Raw genomic sequence first — 21,063 nt, 5'->3', positions numbered from 1 at the left:
AACTGAATGTGCTGAGGGTCAGAAAAACAACTCACAGTCACCAGGAGCTGATGAAGAAGTGATGGACTGAATATTGGTGGTGTGATGAAACATGTCCAAGGATGTATAGATCAATTAATGTAAGATCACCGGAAGGCAAGATAATAAAATCTTTACTCAATAATGTAATCAGAAAAACATTTAGAAGCTGAAACTATAAAAGAGCCAGCAAGATGCAGGGAAGAACAGGAGAAGTAATGAATTGTGGCAATGGTCTTAAGTGACCTGTTTCTGAACAATGTTACTCAATGCAAGATGCTTGGCACCTCAGCTGGAAATCACCTTCAACAGCTGGACAATCCCGCTCAAGATGAGAAATTTGCATTTACTCAATTCCTTTCAGGAGCTTTAACCCCAAGTGCTGTGCTGCCAATGAAGTACTTTAGAAGTGTGTACACGCTCCTTTGATCAACATCTTCTGGATCGATTATGAAACCATTTTTTCACTTTTTAAAGTCTTTTACATTTGTTTCTCATCTGGAATGTGATTCTGGAAGTGTTGGACCCCGTGTTTTGCTGTTTGGAGATAGTTTGGGCGCTTCAGCGCACTGCAGTCTCCGAGATTCCAGGAGACAGAGGCAGCTTGAGCAAAGCTCGTGGCACAAAGGCTGCAGGACAGGGTGAAGCCAATGTTTGGCTCCACTTTGCCGATTAAAGCTTCCATTGTTCGCCGACTAAAGCGATGAGAGAGATTGAAACATCAAGGCAAGTGCAGAGGCTGACTGTCTTTTTGACCAGCTGCTCTGCACCGGAGAGGGGAGAGCCTGCTGCTGCATCCAGGCCTGGAGAGCATTGTCCAGGTTCTTTCAGCGTTTTGAAATTGGACTTTGGACTATAGACTTCATTTTTCAGTCTTAGAGTTTTTTTTTGCCTGATCTCTTTTTTATTTCGGTGGGTGGGGGTCAATGTGCTTGATTTATTTTGTTCGGTTTTTGTGCAGGAAAAAGGATTTGGGGGTTGATAATTGTGCTGCCTTTCTTTTCTTTTTCATTCTTGGTTTAGTCATAGTCATAGTCATAGTCATACTTTATTGAACCCGGGGGAAACTGGTTTTCGTTACAGTTGCACCATAAATAATAAATAGTAATAGTAATATTACTATTAGTAAATAGTAATAGTCATAGAAATAATAAATAGTAATAGAATAGTAATATAAAAATAGTAATAAATAGTTAAATAGTAATATGTAAATTATGCCAGTAAATTATGAAATAAGTCCAGGACCAGCCTATCGGCTCAGGGTGTCTGACCCGCCAAGGGAGGAGTTGTAAAGTTTGATGGCCACAGGCAGGAATGACATCCTATGACGCTCTGTGCTGCATCTCGGAGGAATGAGTCTCTGGCTGAATGTACTCCTGTGCCCACCCAGTACATTATGTAGTGGATGGGAGACATTGACCAAGATGGCATGCAACTTAGACAGCATCCTTTTTTCAGACACCACCGTCAGAGAGTCCAGTTCCATCCCCACAATGTCACTGACCTTACGAATGAGTTTGTTGACTCTGATGGTGTCTGCCACCCTCAGCCTGCTGCCCCAGCACACAACAGCAAACATGATAGCACTGGCCACCACAGACTCGTAGAACATCCTCAGCATCGTCCGGCAGATGTTAAAGGACTACCCCAAGATATGACAAATTTCAGAGTTGTATATGAAACCCTCCTTTCACTGGGCGTCTCTGGAAATGCGGTTCATTAGCCCCTTGCTAACAGCCACTGGGCTCTGCAGCGAGAAACCCATCTTTCATACCCAGGTTTCGTACATCTAGGGTTGATATGACTTTGGTCCCACCAAATCCGTGAGGTTGGGATGTCTTGCCCACTCAAACACTGGCTTGTGTGAATGCTGTGTGATTTACGGCCCCCGGCAATCATCTGTCAGCAAGAAATAACAGGTTGTACACTGCATTAAATTAATCAGAAGTATATTTAAGATTGTTAATTTAAGCAAACAGTTATTAAAGGAAAGAAAGAAAAAAACGGAAAAAGGTCCATTATACTTAAACAGTTACATGTACATGGTGGAGCTCAAATGTTGAACTTGTCTGTAATTCACACGCTAGACCCATAGTCTGCGTGAAAGCACACACCACCTTCCGAAAGTCGCTCGAAGTCTATCTTGAAAAAACGAGCTCTCCCACAGGAGTATTGGTCCTTCCTCCTCAAAGCCATTCGTCTGCATAAAGCACCTTGTGCAACAGGGATGCCATCCTCAGCCATCTTCCATCCTGTCTTCTCCCAGCTCCCACAAACAGAGACCTCCCCACCCAGCGTCCTGATGAAGGGTCTCGGCCTGAGATGTCATTTGTACTTGTAATGCTCAGGGCTATCAGCTCGTGTTTGTCTAGGGGAAACCCCGTCTGCCCACCGAACCGTGTCTCACATTTACGTAGTTGCTGTGTAATGCACCCTGGCACAAACTCACACATCAAATATCAGACAGCACACAATGTACGATTTACAGATTACGCTTTATAAATCTTATTGAAACTACGTAATTAATAGAGATACAATATAAACGGAAAGTAAAAGGCGCCAAACTTATTAGAGTTCAACCACTTCATGCACAACTGTTGGAGCTCAATTCACAGGGTCTTCTTTCCACCATTTGATCTCCTCCGACCTCCTCGACCCACCGCCTGGGACCAACCACGGTGTTCGACCAGAGCGCGTCCAGCACGTCCTTCCTCTTCGGTTCTCCTCCCGAAAAACCTGCGCACTCACCCAGGTTCCCACACATACAGATAGAATAACATAGCTTCCATTGGTTTGTTCCTCCGTTATCTATAAGTATAACCCAAACATTTCAACTACAGAGAACATTACCTCATAGTTAACATTACAAAGAAGCCATTTCATTATTACACTTCAGAGAAGCCATTTTATAATTAGCAGTTAACAGTTAATATTACTGAGAACCCTACATACTCTTTTCCATAGATGCTGCCTGGCCTGCTGAGTTCCTTCATCATTTTGTGTGTGTTGCTCAGATTTTCAGCATCTGCAGGTTTTCTCTTGTAGGTGAAATGTACGACCAGGTGCAGAGGAAAGTGAGGGAGAGTGGATAAACTAAGGTGGGAGGTGATGGGTGGAAGAGGTAAAGGGCTGAAGAAGGAATCTGATAGGAGGGGAAAGTGAACCACAGGAGAAAAGGAAAGCGGTGTGAACCAGAGGGTGCTGGGCAGATGAAGAGAAGAGGAGTGAGAGAATTTGAACTGTTGGTTTCAGATAGGGGTTCCCAACCTGAGGTCCATGGATCCCTCTGTTAATGGTTGAGGTTCATGCCATTAAAAAAAATGTGAACACCTGATTGAAGGGATGATAATCTAAAATTCTGGGGATAAGCCCTCACTTAGATTTTTTGCATCCATTTGGGAGAAAAGGTTGAAGGTGGCGTGTTAGCTTCTGCCTAAATTTAGATCCTGTATTCTCAGGAGTGTGACAACTGTAGGAAAAGAATATTACACTGAAGCATGGCAGACACTGTTCAGTAGTCTCCTTAATTTGTTATTCTAGAGTTATATGAACTGGTACTGGCACTTCCCAAGCAAATCTATCCAACAGCGTATTGTACTGTTAGACCATAGAACACTTCAGCACAGTGCCCAGGGTATCGTGCCAACCTTTTAACCGACTCAAAGATCAATCTAACCCTTCCCTCCCACGTAGCCCTCCATTTTCTTTTCATCCATGTGTCCGTGTAAGAGTCTCTTAAATGCCCCTAATGTATCTGCCTCTACCACCACCCCGGCAGTGCATTCCATGCACTCGTCTCTCACCGTGTATTAAAAAACCTACCTCTGACATCATGCCTTCAATCACCTTAAAATTATAACCTCCCATATTAGCCATTTCTGCCCTGGGAAAAAGGCACTGAGGCTGTCCACTCTGTCAATGCCTCTAATTGCCTTATACACCTCTGTGAAGTTACCTCTCATTCTCCTTCACCCCAAGAAGAAAAGCCCCAGCTTCGCTCCAAAGAGAAAAGCCCAAAAGAACCAGTTGTTCTTTCATTGCTGTAGTTTAGACAGCTTGAAATATACAGATTGCAGCAAGACCTTCACAGTAATCAAGCAAAACTAGGAGTTCATAACCACAAGAGATTCTATAGACACAGAAATCTTGAGCAACACACATAAAATGCTGGAGGAACTCGGCAAATCAGGCAGCATCAATGGAGGGGAATAAGTAGTTGACATTTTGGCCCATACAGATGAAGGGTCTTGGTCTGAAACGTTGACAAAATTGGGCCTTTAATGGTTCTCACAGCTTGAGCTGTTTCGTACTCAACGGATCTGATCTTTGGCTGCCTACATTGCCTTTGCCTGTAGTAATATATTCTGCATTCTGCTAATACTTTGTCATGTGATAAAATGATCTGTACGGCAAGCAAAGCTATTTTTTTCACTGCACCTCAGTACATAATTTGCCAATTACCAACACTCATTAAAGTATTTCCCTCATGCTTCATTAATCCAGATACTGATTCATTTATTTATCACATGGACATCAAAACATACAGTGAAATGTGTCATTTGTGTTCACAACCCACACTCTCTAAGGATGTGCTGGGGGCAGCTTGCAAGTGTCACCACACGTTCCGAAGCCAACAGCATGTCCTCAATGTTCAAGGGTCAATTTGGTAGTAAAGCAGTTTGGGACGTCCAGATTTGAGAAGAAAATTGCCACAAAACTTTAATGTCTTCGATTTGTGTTTAAACTTTTTTTCATTCCGTGGGTAGTTGATTTGTAAGTTAATAACCATTGCAAATCTCTCTCTGGTTCTTTGCTAATCACCGTCAGAATCAGAATCGGGTTTATTACCACTGACATAATTGTGAAATATGTTGTTTTGCGGCAGCATTATAGTGCAATACATAAAAATTACCATACATTACAATATGAAATATTCAAAAAAAATTAAATAGTCCATAATAGTGAGGTAGCGATTATGTGTTCAGTAATCTGGAGACAGAGGTAAAGAAACTGTTCCTAAGATGCTGAGAGCGTATCCTCGGGTTCCTGTACCTCCTCCTGGATGGTAGTAATGAGAAGAGGGCACGTCCTGTGAGGCAAGGGTCCTTAATGGTGCATGCTGCCACCTTTTGAAGATGTCCTTGATGGTGGGGAGGCTGAAGTTTAAAGATAAGCTTTAATTATCACGTGTATTGAAACATACAGTGAAATGCTTCGTGTGTGTGACCAACCAACGCTGTCCAAGGATACTTCTGTAACTCGCATTGTGGTTGTTCACACAAATGAAGCATTTCAGCGTTCATTTTGGAGTAGAGAGTGAGAGTGCGACATCTTGTAGGGTGGGAGCCATTTGAAAACTGCAGGTCATGTCCCAGGAGTAAGTTACTTTGAGCCAATAATGGGAAAGGAGGTGTACATAGAGTGGCCATTGTTGGAGCGCACAGTGTTAGAATAATCCGGCTTTGGCTCAGCAGACTTGGGAGAGGACAGCTATGGGCCCAGGCTCTAAATGAGGTTACAGTAAGTTAGTTCATATCTAATGCTTTGAGAATGGGCCCAGAGTTAGTGGAGTGTTCTTTGTGTGAGATGTGGGAACTTTGGGAGACTTCCAGTCTCCCTGATAACTATATCTGCATAAAGTGCACCAAGCTGCTGCTCCTTAGAGACCGTGTTCAGGACTGGAGCTGCAGATGGATGACCTGCGGCTTATACAGGAGAATGATAGTTAGGAGATAGAGGCAGATAGTTACAGGAGGCAGGTACCTGGGTGACTGTTGGAAGAGGGAAAGGGAATAGGCAGCCAGTGCAGAGTACCCCTGTGGTCATTCCCCTCAATAATACGTTTACCGCTTTGGATGCTGTTGCGGGGGGGCGGTGAGGAAATGAGGTACTAGGGAGAAGATGCAGAAGCTGGCTCTGTGACTCAGAAGGGAATGGGGAGAAAAGTGAACTGTGGTGAAAGGGAGTTTGTTTGTTCGGGAAACAGAAAAGGAGGTTCTCTGGGCGAGAGTGAAATTGCCCACTGGTGTGTTACCCACCAGGTGCCAGGGTCAGGGACGTCTCGAATTGAGTCCACAGCATTGTTAAAAGCAGCCAGAGGTCGTGATCCACGTCAGTACTGATGACATGGGTAGGATGGGTGACAAGGTCCTCCAAAGTGATTTCAGGGACTTGGATGCTGACTTAAAGGACAAGAACTCCAAGGCTGTGATCTCAGGATTGCTACCCGTGCCACGTGCTCGTAAAGCCAGAAATATGAAGGTTATACAGTTTAACATGTGGCTAAGGAGTTGGTGTAGGAGGGAGGACTTCAGATTTTTGGATCATCGGGCCCTCTTCCAGGGAAGTTGGAACCTGTACAGAATTGAAGGCTTGCACTTGAACTGGAGGGGGAACTAATACCCCTGTGGATGGTTTGCTGGTGCTGCATGGGGGAGGGGTTTAAACTAGAGTTGCAGGGGGGTGAGAACCAGAGTGCCAGAACAGATAGTGGAGTGGTTGTGGAGAAAGATGTTGTTAAGCCTACATGCAAAGTCAGGAATCAAAATGTTGAGCATGGAGGGACTAATGTTTTGAGCTGTGTATATTTCAGTGCAAGGAATATTGTAGGAAAGGTGGATGAGTTTAGGGCATGGATCAGCACGTGGAATTATGACAGTTCAGCCTTTAGAGAAATTTGGTTGCAGGAGGGGTAGGACTGGCAGCTCAATGTTCCAGGGTTCCGTTACTTTAGATGTGATAGAACGGGAGGGGTTAAAGGGGGAGGGGTGGCATTACTAGTCGGGGAAAATGTCACAACAGTGCTCAGTCAGGACAGGCTGGAGAGCTCGTCTAGTGAGGCTTTAAGGGTAGAACTGAGGAATAAAAAATGTATAATCACATTAATGGGATTATACTGTAGATCACCCAATAATCCATGAGATTTAGAGGAGCAAATTCGTAGAGGGATCGCAGACTGTTGCAAGAGACATAAGGTTGTTTTTAATTTTAATTAGATGATTTAAATTTTCCACATATTGACTGGGAGTCCCATTCTGTAAAAAGCCTGGATGAGAAAGAGTTTGTCAAATGTATTCAGAAAGTTTCCTTAATCAGTATTTAAGACCCAACTAGAGAGAGTGTGATGCGAAATATCCTATTAGAGAATGAGACAGGACAGGTGACAGAAGTCTGTGTAGGGGGACCCTTTGCATTTAGTCATCAGAATGCCTTTAGTTCCAAGGTAATTATGGAAAAGGATAGGTCTGGTCCTCGTGTTGATTCTAAATTGGAGAAAGACCAATTTTGGTGGTATCAGAAAGGATCTGGCAGGTGTGGTATCACTCCCCAACTTTTCCTACGCTACATCAATGATAGTGTTGGTGCTGCTTCCTGCACCCATGCTGAACTTGTCGACTTCATCATCCTCCAACTTCAACTCTGCCCTCAGATTTACCTGGTCCATTTCCAACACCTCCCTCCCCTTTCTCAATCTCTCTGTCTCCTTCTCTGGAGACAGGTTATCTACTGAAGTCTTTTACAAACCGACGGACTCTCACACTAACCTGGACTGTACCTCTTCCCATCCTGTTACTTGTAAAAATGCCATCCTGCGTCTCAGTTCCTACGTCACCACCACATCTGCTCTCAGGATCAGGCTTTTCATTCCAGAATAAAAGAGGTGTCCTCCTTCTTTAAAAAAGGGGGCTTCCCTTCCTCCACCATCAATGTTGCCTCAACCATATCTCTTCCATTTCACATATGTCTGCCCTCACTCCATCCTCGTCTACTGCCCCACTAGCCTCCATGTCCCGCACATAATTCTCCATAACTGCTGCCATCTCCAACAGGATCCCACCACCAAGCGCATCTTTCCCTCCCTTCCCTCCAACTTTCTGCTTTCCACAGGATTGCTCCCTACGCAACTCCCTTGTTCATTTGTCCCTCCCCACAGATCTCCCTCCTGGCACTTATCCTTACAAGCGGGACAAATGCTACACCTGCCCCTACACCTCAGCCCTCAGTACCATTCAGGGTCCCAAACAGTCCTTCCCGGTGAGGATACACTTCACCTGTGAGTCTGTTGGGTCATACACTGTGTCCGGTGCTCCCAGTGTGACCTCCTGTATTTCAGCGAGACCCGACAGAGATTAGGATACCGCCTTGCTGAGCACCTACGCACTGTCCGCCAGAAGGAGCGGGATCTCCCAGTGGCCACCCATTTTAATTCCACTTTCCATTCCAAGCATGTCAGTCCATGACATGTATTGCCCCAATGAGGCGACACTCAGGTTGAAGGAGTGATACCTTATATTCTGGGTAACCTCCAACCTGATGGCATGAACATCGATTTATTGATCTTCTAGTAATGATAACCCCCCCCCCACCATTCCCCATTCCCATTTCCCTCTCTCCCCTTAACTCTTTGCCTGCCTATTACCTCCCTCTGGTGCTCTTTCCCCTTCCCTTTCTTCCAAGGGCTTCTGTCCTCTCCTATCAGATGCTTCCTACTCCAGGCCTGTATCTCTTTCACCAATCAACTTCCCACCTCTTTACTTCACCCCTACCCCTCTCCTGTTTTCACCTTTCACCTACTACCTTGTATTTCTTCCTCCTCTCCCTCCACCTTCTAACTCTGACTTATTTTTTTTCCAGTCCTGACAAAGGGTCTCGGCCTGAAACGTCGACTGTTTGCTCTTTTCCATAGATGCTGCCTGGCCTGCTGAGTTCCTCCAGCATTTTGTGTGAGTTGCTTGGATTTCCAGCATCTGCAGATTTTCTCTTGTTTGTCTTGAGTGTGAGGTGTTACTCTTGGGAAGACCAGCCAGGTTAGGTCTTGCGTGGTGAGCAGTAAGGCACTGAGGAGATCCATAATTCCTTGAAAGTGGTGTCACCGCAAGGGTCGTAAATAGTGTCATAAAGAATGCTTTTGGCACAATGGCCTTCGTAAATCAATGTATTGAGCACATGTGAAGATGTTGAGGCCTAATTTGGAGTATTGTGTGCAGTTTTGGTCACCTACCTGCTGGAAATATGTAAGGAAGATTGAGATGGTGCAAGGATGTGGCCGGGACTTGAGGACATGGGTTACAGGGAAAGGTCGAACAGGTTAGGACTTTATTCCCTGGAACATAGAAGATTGAGGAGAGATTTGTTAGAGGTACACAAAATTATAGCAGGTATAGATGGGGTAAATGCAAGCAGGTTTCTTCCACTGAGGTTGGGTGTGACTACAACTAGAGATCATGGGTTAAGGGTGAAAGGTGAAATATTTAAGCGGAATCTGAGGTGAAATTTCACTCAGAGGGTGGTGAGTGTGTTGAATGAGCTGCCAGCGCAAGTAGTGGATACAGGTTTGATCTCAATATTTAAGAGAAATTTGGATGTCTACATGGATGAGAGATGTATGGGGGGGGGCTATAGTACAGGTGCAAGTTGATGGGTCTAGACAGATTAATGGTTCAGCACCAGACTAGATGGGACAAAGGGCCTGATTCTCTGCTGTAGCATTCTAATGATCTGTATGCTGTGGGCAGCCTGGAAGTTTCGTCATGTTTCTGGCACCAACATAGCATGCCCACAGCTAACTTATCCTAACTCCGCATTTTGGAATGTGCGAGAAGACCAGAGCATGTGGAATTTGGGAAGAAGATTTTCAAACTTGGGGCCGAGGCAGCTTCAGCACACAGCTACCAGTGGTGAAGCATAGAATATTGGGGAAAATAACAGGAACACAGAAATCTGAGCTCAGTGGAAGAATAAAAGACAAGTTAATTGGTGCACAAGCCCAGGACGATAGATATTTAGAACTTGAGGCAAGCCGGGACTTTGGCAGCAAGGTTTTCGGCATACTCTGGTTGATGAAGTTGGGAGACTGGGAGTTCTGGGATTAAGGTGCTTGGTACCAATTGTGTCAAAAGTCATCAGGTGCAGAGAAAAGCAAGCTCTTCCAATCACATGTTGAGGCTTGTGACTGAGGTGGATTCCAGGGGTAGAGGTTCATTGTACTTATCAGTTCTTCCTGATAGTCTCCCTGCTACTGACTACCATTGGAAAATTCTGTTTTAAACAACTGCTGTGCTTAAGTACATAAAATAAACTGCGTTCTGCTCCATTGATACTTCCCGGAGTCCCTGCCATACTCTAATCTGCTTTGAGCCGTTGCTGTCCCCAGCATAAAGCCTCTAATGAGTTACAACTTTTGGCCTTTCTCCTTAAGGCTTTCCTCATTGATATTGGCGGGTAATTAAAATTGCTTTGTGTGTTTTGAAAGGCCCATCAACACCCCCTACAGTTTAATAGCAGGCACGTTTAGACATTGAGTCAATAAATCCAGAGAAGTACCTTCCCTTGACATGGTTGCCCATATAAAGGCTTGTAAGTGATGCTCCATCTATAAATGTCAGGATGCTGAAAGAGCTGAAATAGCCTTCATTAATGGCCATATAATTATCTGGCACTTGGTCCTTTATCTATTTAGTGGCTTTATTTTTTTATGGTTCATTCAGTGCAGGATGTGAAAGCCGTGGTTGTCTGCACAGCTCTCATTCCCAGACCCGTTATTCCTCCTCTCCCCAATGCACTTCCCAATTCAGGCAGATTCTGATGGGATGTGGGCCCGGATTGTGTGCGAGGACAAACCTCTGTAGGACTTGCATGGTGTGCGGTTAGGTACTGAAGAGTGCAGTAGGACAGAGGGATCTGGGAATGCAGATACATTATTTCTTGTTAGTGGCATCACAGATACATAGGGTCATGAAGAAAATTGGCCTTCATGAGTTGAAGTATTGAGTACAGGAGTAGGGATGTTATATTGAAAATGTATAAGATGTTGGTGGTGCCTAATTTGGAGTATTGTGTGTAGTTTTAATCGCCAACCTACAAGAAGGCTGTCAGTACAATTGAAAGAGTGAGGAGGATATTTATAAAGATGTTGTCAGGACTTGAGGACCTGAGTTATAGGGGAAGGTTGAACAGGTTAGGACTTTATCCCTGGAGTGTAGGAGAATGAGGAGAGATTTGATAGAAGTATAGAATGATGAGGGTCTTAGATAGGGTAAATGCAAGCAGGCTTTTCCCACTGGAACTAGAGGTCATGGGTTAAAGATGAAAGGCGAAATGTTTAAGAGGAACATGAAGGGGAGCTTCTTCACTTAGATGGTGGTGAGAGTGTGGAATGGACTGCCAGTGGAAGTGGTTCAATTTCAGTATTTCAAAGAAATTTGGATAGGTACAATACTGGGAGGGGTATGAAGGGTGACAAAGGGTGTAAGTCAATGGAACTGGACAGATCAATAGTTTGGCACAGACTAGGTGGGGAAGGGCCAGTTTCTGTGTTGTAGTGTTCAATGACTCTGACTATTTATTTCCCAATCTCCTGCCATCTTTACACAGACAGTGGTGGGGAGCATAGGGAGATGTCCCACATTCTCGCTTTCTTCCTTGTCCTTTCTAGTCAAAGTGACTTGTCCAGAAAAGTCGACTGTTTCTTCCTTTCTGTAGATGCTGCCTAACCTGCTGATTTGTCTGTGTCGATCTTGGTTTTCAGCATCTGCAGAATCTCTCTGGTTTTTAGTGATGCACTATGTCCCCACTAACCATCAGCTACCAATATTAATTCAGAAATCAGATTTATTATCACTATTAGTAGTTACACGGGCACATTGTGGCTTCAGCATTGCTATTACAGCACCAGAAACCCGGTTTTGATTTCATTGCTGTGTGTAGGGAGTTTGTACCATGCAATTTCATCGCTGTGTGTCGGGCGTTTGTACCATGCTGTTTCATCGCTGTGTGCAGGGCGTTTGTACCATGCAAGTTTCCTCCAGATGCTTTGGTTTCCTTCTACATTCCAAAAACACATACAGGTAAGTACAGGTTTCCCCCGCCATCCAAAGGTAGAGTGTTCCTATGAAATGGTTCGTAAGCCGAAATGTTGTAAAGTGAAGAAGCAATTACCATTTATTTATATGGGAAAAATTTGTGAGTGTTCGCAGACCCAAAAATAACCTACCAAATCATGCCAAATAACACATAAAACCTAAAATAACAGTAACATATAGTAAAAGCAGGAATGATATGATAAATACACAGCCTATATAAATTAGAAATACTTCTCTACAACGATTGCCTGCACTGTTCTCCGTAGCAAAAATCTCACGCAAGCACTCTTGGCAAAAACACGGCGCAAGCGCTCTCGGCAGAAAATCTCACACAAGCACTGTTGGCAAAACACTCTCTCCAGTAACCTTTAGGCTATGAAGCTGCCAAATCATACCAAATAACACGTAAAAATACACAGCCGATATAAAGTAGAAATAATGTATGTACAATGTTTTACTTACCGGAATTGGGATAGCGCCAAGCACACTGATGATGGTGTGTTAGGTTGAGTCGTCGGAGGCTGGGGTGGTGCAGTGGCCCCCACCCTCCAGGCCGCCAACCGATACCGAGCCACGGAGCATGCAGGGGTACAGCGGTAGCCGGGACGCATCCAGCACATCTTTAAGAAAAAAGCCGAAATAAACATGCTAATTAATTAGGTGCCGCCCGGCACGTAATTAATCAGCTTGTTTATTTCAGCTTTTTCTTAAAGATGTGCTGTGTGCCTCCTGGCTACAGCTGCATTCTCCGCGAATCAGTATCTGTCCGGGGCCCGGGGGTTGGGGTGGTGGGACGCTGGGGTGTCATCTCATCGTCATCTGTTTCCATTATGGCAGGCAGGTCATCTTCTCCTATGACTGCCCGCCTGGATGTCGAAGGTTGAGGTTCGTCGTCTGCTGTGGCTGATGTGGAAGGCTTGCTTGACTGCTGAGCCTCGCGCATTTTTCTATCATACAGTTTTGTAAGCACTCAAACCATCTTGCAAATATGCCCTACACTGACATACCCTTTCAAAATTAAAGTCTTACTTTATCATTGCAGCGAAAATCTCATGCGGATGCTTCACGTTCAGTTCCTGGACGACTTCACCTTCGGTCCGTTTGCTATTGCATTCGGTTTCGATTGTTATCCTTTCCTCTTCCAATTGCATCAGCTCTTCATCTATCAGTTCTTGATCATGAGGTGCCAAAACCTCTTCAACCTTATTTTCGTTAACTTCCACAGGCCAAACTCACTTTGTCCTTACTTCGTTCACCACGATCGAAACGCTTAATTATGTCTAGTTTTACGCTAAGTGTAACACCCTTACAAGCTCTTTTAGACTTTTCTGATACCTTAGAACTCATCTTGCTAACGGCTGCTCTGAGGCACATGTTTAAGCAATGCTGGCGGGAATGCAGTTCCGAATCCGGGGGAGAGTGGCTGCTCGGGGCGCGCCTTTATCGCGTGCTGATTTTTTTTTTCGCGCGCTGCTTTTTTCGTAACAGTGAAAACACCTTCTGTTAGCGAAAACAGGTAACTAATGTAGGTCTTTCGTAACAGTGAGGTTTCGTAAAGCGAACGTTCAAAAAGCGGGTGATACTTTTATTAGGTTACAGGTTAGGGTAGGTAAGTATTAGGTTACGGGTTAGGGTAGGTAAGTTGTGGGCATGCTATGTTGGCACTGGAAGCATGGTGACACTTGCAGGATGCCCGAGGCACAATCCTTGGTCTGTGTTGGTTATTGACACAAACAAATTTCACTGTGTGTTTCGATGGACTTGTGACAAATAGAGCTCATCTTCATTTTACTCATGCAGGGACTCCAAACTTAAAAACCCTGGAGGCTAATCCAGAAGAGTTGGTGAGACAAGTGAAACCTCAGCTTTTAATAAATGTGCATGAGGAAGAAACTGGTGCAAATCTCTCTTTGAACTGCAGAAAACGATTATCAATTTACATTTGAAATTTGGTCTGGGTTACATTAAAGCAAATAAAACAGAATAATTTCTTCCCCAGCAACTTTCAGTCAGAATCCATTTTATCGCTTCAGATTCAGTAGTAATGAGCTCCCACTTGCCATAGGCTTGGCATGTACATGGTAATCTGAGAACTGATTATTTCTACAATGTCCTTTTGTAGGAATCTGTTTAATCTGATCAAATTAAGCTTGGACAGTGAGCAAACTGGTGCAGATAATTGAACAGAAATCTTATAAGGGGCTCAGTAGCTACACTGTCTTAGAACATAGTACACCTACTCTATGATCAGTCTAACCCTACCCTTCTACACAGTCCTCCATTTTTTTTATCATCGACATGCCTATCTAAGAGCATCTTAAATGTTCCTAAAATATCTGCTCTACCACCATCCCAGGTAGGGTATTCTGTGTACTCACCACTCTCTGAAAAAAAACTTGCCCCTGGTATCCCCCTGTATTTTCCTCAAATCATCTTAAAATTATGCCCCCTAGTATTAGCCATTTCTGCCCTGGGAAAAATGATTTTGGTTATCCACCCCATCTATGCCTCGTATCATTTTGTACACCTCTATCAGGTATCTTCTCATCTTCCTTCATTCCAAAGAGAAAACCCATAGCTCATTCAACCTACCTTCATAAGACATACTCTCTAATCCAGGCAGTATCCTGGTAAATCTCCTCTGCACCCTCCCTATAATAACCCTTTCTGTTTAGCAGAATAAGTGCCATGCCTGCCCCAACACCTCCTCCCTCACTACCATTCAGGGCACCAAACAGTCCTTCCAGGTGAGGCGACACTTGCACTGTGGGACCATCTACTATATCCGGTGCTACCGGTGTGATCTCCTGTATATCGGTGAGACTGTTTTGCTGAGCACTAGAAAAAGCAGCATCTTCCAGTGGCCATCTACTTCAATTCTACTTCCCGTTCCCATTCTACTGTTGTGATGAGGCCACACTCGGGTTGGAGGAGCAACATCTTATATTCCACCTGTGTGCCTCCAACCTGATGGCACAAACATCGATTTCTCAAACTTCCAGTTATTCTTCCCCACCCCCCACCATTCCCCATTTGTTTTTCCCTCTCTCACTTTATCTCCTTACCTGCCCATCTGGTGCTCCACCCCTTTTTCCAACCCTTTATCTCTTTCACCTATCAGCCTCCCGGCTCTTTACTTCACCCCCCCATCACCTTTCACCTATCACCTATCACCTATCACCAGCCACCTCGTATTTATTTCTTCCTCCCCTCCCCGCAGAACCTCTTGCTCTTAACTTCTCATCTTTTTTCCCATCCTCTTGAAGGGTCTCGGCCCAAAATGTCGACTGTTTACTCTTTTCCATAGATGCTGCCTGGCCTGCTGAGTTCCTCCAGCGTTTTGTGTGTGTGGCACAGTGGCATAGCAGTTGGCACAATTGCTTCACAGTGCCAGTGATCGCTGAACGGAGTTCGATTCCCGCTGCTATGCTCCAGTTTCCTCCACATTTGTTAAAACAATGACACAAATGCATTAGGCAATTGGTGCAGGAGTAGGCCATTCAGCCCTTCGAGCCAGCACCGCCATTCACTGTGATCATGCCTGATCATCCACTATCAGTATCCAGTTCCTGCCTTATCCCCATAACCTTTGATTCTGTTATCTTTAAGAGCTCTATCCATCTCTTTCTTGAAAGCATCCAGAGACTTGGCCTCCACTACCTTCTGGGGCAGAGCACTCCACATATCCACCACTCTCTGGGTGAAAAAGTTTTTCCTCAGCTCCGTTCTAAATGGCCTACCCCTTATTCTTAAACTGTGTCCTCTGGTTCTGGACTCATCCATCAAAGGGAACATGCTTCCTGCCTCCAGCGTGTCCAATCCCTTAATAATCTTATATGTTTCAATCAGATCCCCCCTCATCCTTCTAAATTCCAGTGTATACAAGCCCAGTTGCTCCAATCGTTCAACATATGACAGCCCCGCCATCCCGGGAACCTTGTGAACCTGCACTGCACTCCCTCAATAGCAAGAGTGTCCTTCCTCAAATTTGGAGACCAAAGCTGCACACAATACTCCAGGCGTGGTCTCACCAGGGCCCTGTACAGCTGCAGAAGGACCTCTTTGCTCCTATACTCAATTCCCCTTGTTAAGAAGGCCAGCATGCCATTAGCTTTCTTCACTGCCTGCTGTAGCTGCATGTTTGCTTTCAGTGACTGATGTACAAGAACACCTAGATCTCACTGTACTTCCCCTTTTCCTAACGACTCCATTTAGATAATAATCTGCCTTCCTGTTCTTACCACCAAAGTGGATAACCTCACATTTGTCCACATTAAACTACATCTGCCATGCATCCGCTCACTCACCCAGCCAGTCCAAGTCACCCTGCAATCTCATAACATCCTCATTTCACTGCATTTATCAATGTACATATGACAAGTAAAGCTTTTTAAAAATATATTTTAAGTCTTTTTCATTGTAGTCTGGGTGGTGCTTTTGCTACTCTGTACATCTGCTGTTTTTCAGCATAGCATTACTTTCCTGTTTGTGCTGTTGAAACTGACCTAAGTACCAAGTTATTTCTTGTATTTAGCCTTCAACTCAATGGCTGACAGATTATTGTTGGTGGCCACTCTGATTATTTATCTTTTGGCTCCTGCTTCATGAAGACAATTCTTTATTGATCTCGTATGGATAAAATGATAATTGAAGAGCTTTTGAATGAGACGTCGCCAATCCCTTTTATGATGCCTTTAAAATACTACACTTCAAACTGTTAAGACCTGGAATTTATCAAACTTTTGTTTAACAGTAAAAGCCACTTTGCATTATATGGTGACTAATTCTCCCTGAGTATGCACAATAGACTAGAATTGATTTCATCAACTGTGGAATACACTTGGTGTCTTAAGTTTACCCAACTGCTTGGTTTAAAAGAGAAGCATTTCAACAATAATAGTTCACATCTCTTGGCAACATCTCAAACAGACTTGCCAGAAAAGAATTGCTCTTGCATGTAGGAATACGGCAGAAGATTCCATTACTAACTATAAAATACTTGGGGAACCCTGGAGAATGAAAGGTACTTTAGAAATCAAGGCTTTGTGCAATCAGCAGTAGTGTTTCTTAATTCATGAGTGACATATTGAAAGGTTGAATGTGCTTTGGCTTTTAAGACCATGAGCTGTATGAGCAGAATTGGGCCGTTTGGCCCATCGAGTCTGTTCTGCCATTTCATCAGGGCCGATCCAGTTTTCCTCTCAGCCCGTCTCCTTCCTTTTCCCCGTATCTCCTCATGCCCTGACCAGTCAACCTCTGCCTTAAACATACTTAAAGACTTGGCCTCTGCCTTAAACATACTTAAAGACTTGGCCTCCACAGCTGCCTGTGGCAAAGAACTCCACAGATTCTTCAACCTCTGCCTAAAGAAATTCCTCCTCATCTCCGTTCTAATAGGACACCCCTCTATTCTGAGGCTGTGCTCTCTGATCTTAGACTCTCCCACCATATGAAACATTCCTCTCCACATCCACTCTATCAATTCACCATTTAATAAGTTTCAATGAAGTCACCCCTCTTTCTTCTGAGTTCCGGTGAATATAGGCCTAGAGCCAACAGAAGCTGTTCATATAACAAGCCAATCAATCCTGGAATCATTTTCGTGAACCTCCTTTGTACCCTCTCCAGTTTCAGCAGGTCCTTTCTAAGATAAGGAGCCCAAAACTGCTCACAATACTCCAAGTGAGATCTCACCAGTCCTTTATAAAGTTTCAACATTACATCCTTGCTTTCATATACTAGTCCTCTTGAATTGAATGCTAACATTGCATATGTCTTCCTCACCACAGACTCAACCTGCAAACAAACCTTCAGGGAATCTTGCACATGGACTCCCAAGTCCCCTTCATCTCAGTTTTTTGTATTTTCTTTCCATTTAGAAAATAGTCAACCCTTTCATTTCTTCGACCAAAGTACATGACCATACACTTTCCAAAACTGTATTCCATCTGTCATTTCTTTGTTCTTTCCCCTAATCTGTCCAAGTCCTTCTGTAGCCTCTCTACTTCTTCAAGACTACCCACCCCTCCAACTACCTTCATATTGTCTGCAAACTTCGCAACAAAACCATCTATTCCATCATCCAAATGATTGATATATAACGTAAAAAAGAATCAGTCCCAACACAGAATCCCATGGAATACCATTAGTCGCCGGCAGCCAGTCAGAATAGGCTCCTTTTATTCCCACTCCTTGCCTCCTGCCAATCAGCCTCTGCTTTATCCATGCTAGACTCTTTCCTGTAATACCATGAGCTCGTAACTAGTTAAACAGCCTCACATGCGGCACCTTGTCAAAGGCCTTCTGAAAATCCAAGTACACAACATCAACCGATTCTCCATTGTCTATCCTGCTTGTTACTTCTTCAACAGATTTGTCAGGCAAGATTTTCCCTTGAGGAAATCTATTTTATCATGTGCCTCCAAGTGTCCTAAAACCTCATCCTTAAAAATTGACTCCAACATCTTCGCATCCACTGAGGTCAGACTAACTGGCCTATAGTTTCCTTTCTTCTGCTCCTCTCCTTTGAAGAGTGGAGTGACATTTGCAATTTTTCAGTCTTCCAGAACCATTCCAGAATCTAGTGATTCTTGAAAGATTATTACTAATGCCTCCACATTCTATCCAGCCGCCTCTTTCAGAACTCTGGGGTGTATACCACCTGATTCAGGTGTCTTATCTACCTTCAGACCTTTCAGTTTCCCAAGAACCTTCTCTCTTGTTATTGTAACTTCACACACTTCATGCCCCTTGACACCTGGAGCTTCCACCATACTGCTAGTGTCTTCCACAGTGAAGACTGATGCACAATCCGCTATTTCGTTGTCCCCCATTAGTAACTCTCCAGCATCATTTTCCAGCCGTCCAATATCCACTCTTGCCTCTCTTTTAAACTTTATATATCTGAAGAAACCTTTTGGTATCTTCTTTAATATTATCAGCTAGTTTACTTTTATATTCCATCTTTACCTTCTTAAGTTTTTTAGTTGCCTTCTGTTGGTTTTTAAAAGCTTCCCAATCCTCTAACTTCCCATTAATCTTTGCTTTATTATATGCCCTCTCTTTGGCTTTTATGTTGGCGTTGTCTTGTTAGCTATGGTTGTGTCATCTTTCCTTCAGAATACTTCATCCTCTTTGGGATGTATATATCCTGTGCCTTTCGAATTTCTTTCAGAAATTCCAGCCATTGTTGCTCTGCCATCATCCCTGCCAGTGTTCTTTTCCAATCAATTCTGGCCAACTCCTCTCCTATGCCTCCGTAATTCCCTTTTCTCCACTGTAGTATTGATACATCTGACTTTGGCATCTTCTTCTCAAATTTCAGAGTGAATTTGCTCATATTTTGATCACTACCCTAAGGGTTCCAGAGTGAAGGGACTCAGACCAGGACGGATGGTAAAAAAGTAAGGTAGCGTGCAGTCAGATTGTCAGGAAGGGCAGGCAGGTGATGACTTAGTTGCAGCCAACAGGCTGAGTATCAAAATATTAGGGATGCAGAATCAGAAAGGATAGCAAATACGGTACTCAATGTGTTGTATCTAAATGCCTGTAGTATAAGAAATAAGGTGAATGATCCTGTTGCAATATTACAGATTGCCAGGTATGATGTTGTGGCCATCACTGAATCGTGGCTGAAAGATGGTAGTAGTTGGGAGCTGAAAGTTACACATTATATCGGAGGGATAGGAAGGTAGGCAGAAGGGATGGTGTGGCTGTACTGGTAAAGAATGGATTAAATCAGTAGAATGATGTGACAAAGGATCGGAAGATGTTGAATCCTTGTGGGTTAAGTTAAGAAACTGTAAGGGTAAAAGGACATTGATGGCAGTTATATACAGGCCTCCCTGCAGTGACTAGAAGGTGAACCACAGGTTACAACTGGAAATAGAAAAGGTGAGTCAAAAGGGCAATGTTTATGGTAGTCATGGGAGATTTTAACATGCAATTTAAACACTAGTTCCCATCCCCCTGCAATTCTAGTTTAAACTCCAAGGTGCAGCATTAACAAACCTTCCCGTTGGGATGGCACAGGAGCAATCTTGAGATCACAACCCTGGAGGTCCTGCCTTTTAACCTAGCATCTCACTCCCTGAATTCCCTATGCAGAACCTCGTCACTCATCTCACCCATGTAATTGGTACCTGCAGGGACCACGACTTCTAGCTGTTCACCCTCCCACTTAAGAATGCTAAGGGTCCGATTGAAGACATCCCAGACGCTGGCACCCGGGAGGCAACAAACCATCTGGAAATCTCATTCTCACCCTCAGAACCTCCTGTCTGTTTCCCCTAACTAATGAATCCCCTATAATCACAGTGCGCCTCTTCTTACCCCTTCCCTTCAGAGCCACAGAGGCAGACTCAGTGCCAGAGACCCAACCACTGTGACTTTCCTCTGTTAGGTCATTCCCCCCCGCCCACCCCTCCAAAGTGATATGCCTATTGTTGAGGGGCATGGCCACAGGGTACTCTGCACTGGCTCCTTAACCCCTTTCCCCTTCCTGACTGTCACCCAGTTTCCTGTGTCCTGCTCCTTGTGCATAACTACCTCTCTATATGTCCTATCTATCACCCTTTCAGCCTTCCAAATGATCTGGAGTTCATCCAGTTCCAGCTCCAACTCCTTAACGTGGTTTGTTAGAAGCTGCAACTGGATGTACTTCTCTTTGGAATGATGGAGGATGAGAGGTTACTTGATTGAGGTGTACAATATAACAAGAAGCATAGATCGAGTGGACAGCCAGAGACTTTTATCCAGGGTGGAAATGGCCAATATAGGGGGGCAAAATTTTAGACCATAAGACCATAAGACAAAGGAGCAGAAGTCAGCCATTCATCCCATCGAGTCTGCTCTGCCATTTTATCATGAGCTGATCCGTTCTCCCATTCAGTCCCACTCCCCTGCCTTTTCACCATAGCCTTTGATGCCCTGGCTACTCAGATACCTATCAATCTCTGCCTTAAGTACACCCAATGACTTGGCCTCCACTGCTGCCCGTGGCAACAAATTCCATAGATTCACCACCCTCTGGCTAAAAAAATTTCTTCGCATTTCTGTTCTGAATGGGCGCCCTTCAATCCTTAAGTCATGCCCTCTTGTACTAGACTCCCCCATCATGGGAAACAACTTTGCCACATCCACTCTGTCCATGCCTTTCAACATCCGAAATGTTTCTATAAAGTCT

The 21,063-nt window shown here is 44.2% G+C and overlaps 1 protein-coding gene and 1 long non-coding RNA gene across 4 annotated transcripts in view; one reads left to right on the top strand and one right to left on the bottom strand.

Annotated features, from left to right (window-relative positions):
• Positions 1-21,063, top strand: part of efcab11 (EF-hand calcium binding domain 11) — a 137,981-nt gene that overhangs the window by 46,742 nt on the left and 70,176 nt on the right. The gene's annotated exons all lie outside the window — the stretch shown is intronic.
• LOC134344895 (uncharacterized) overlaps positions 5,160-21,063 on the bottom strand; it is a 145,081-nt gene continuing 129,177 nt past the window's right edge. The window contains exon 4 of the long non-coding RNA XR_010017554.1: positions 5,160-5,174. This is a non-coding gene — a long non-coding RNA (uncharacterized LOC134344895). The remainder of the gene's footprint in view (positions 5,175-21,063) is intronic.

The sequence above is a fragment of the Mobula hypostoma genome, chromosome 1 (assembly GCF_963921235.1).
Source record: "Mobula hypostoma chromosome 1, sMobHyp1.1, whole genome shotgun sequence".
Classification (NCBI taxonomy): domain Eukaryota; kingdom Metazoa; phylum Chordata; class Chondrichthyes; order Myliobatiformes; family Myliobatidae; genus Mobula; species Mobula hypostoma.
This window is presented reverse-complemented; position numbering and strand designations above follow the sequence as displayed.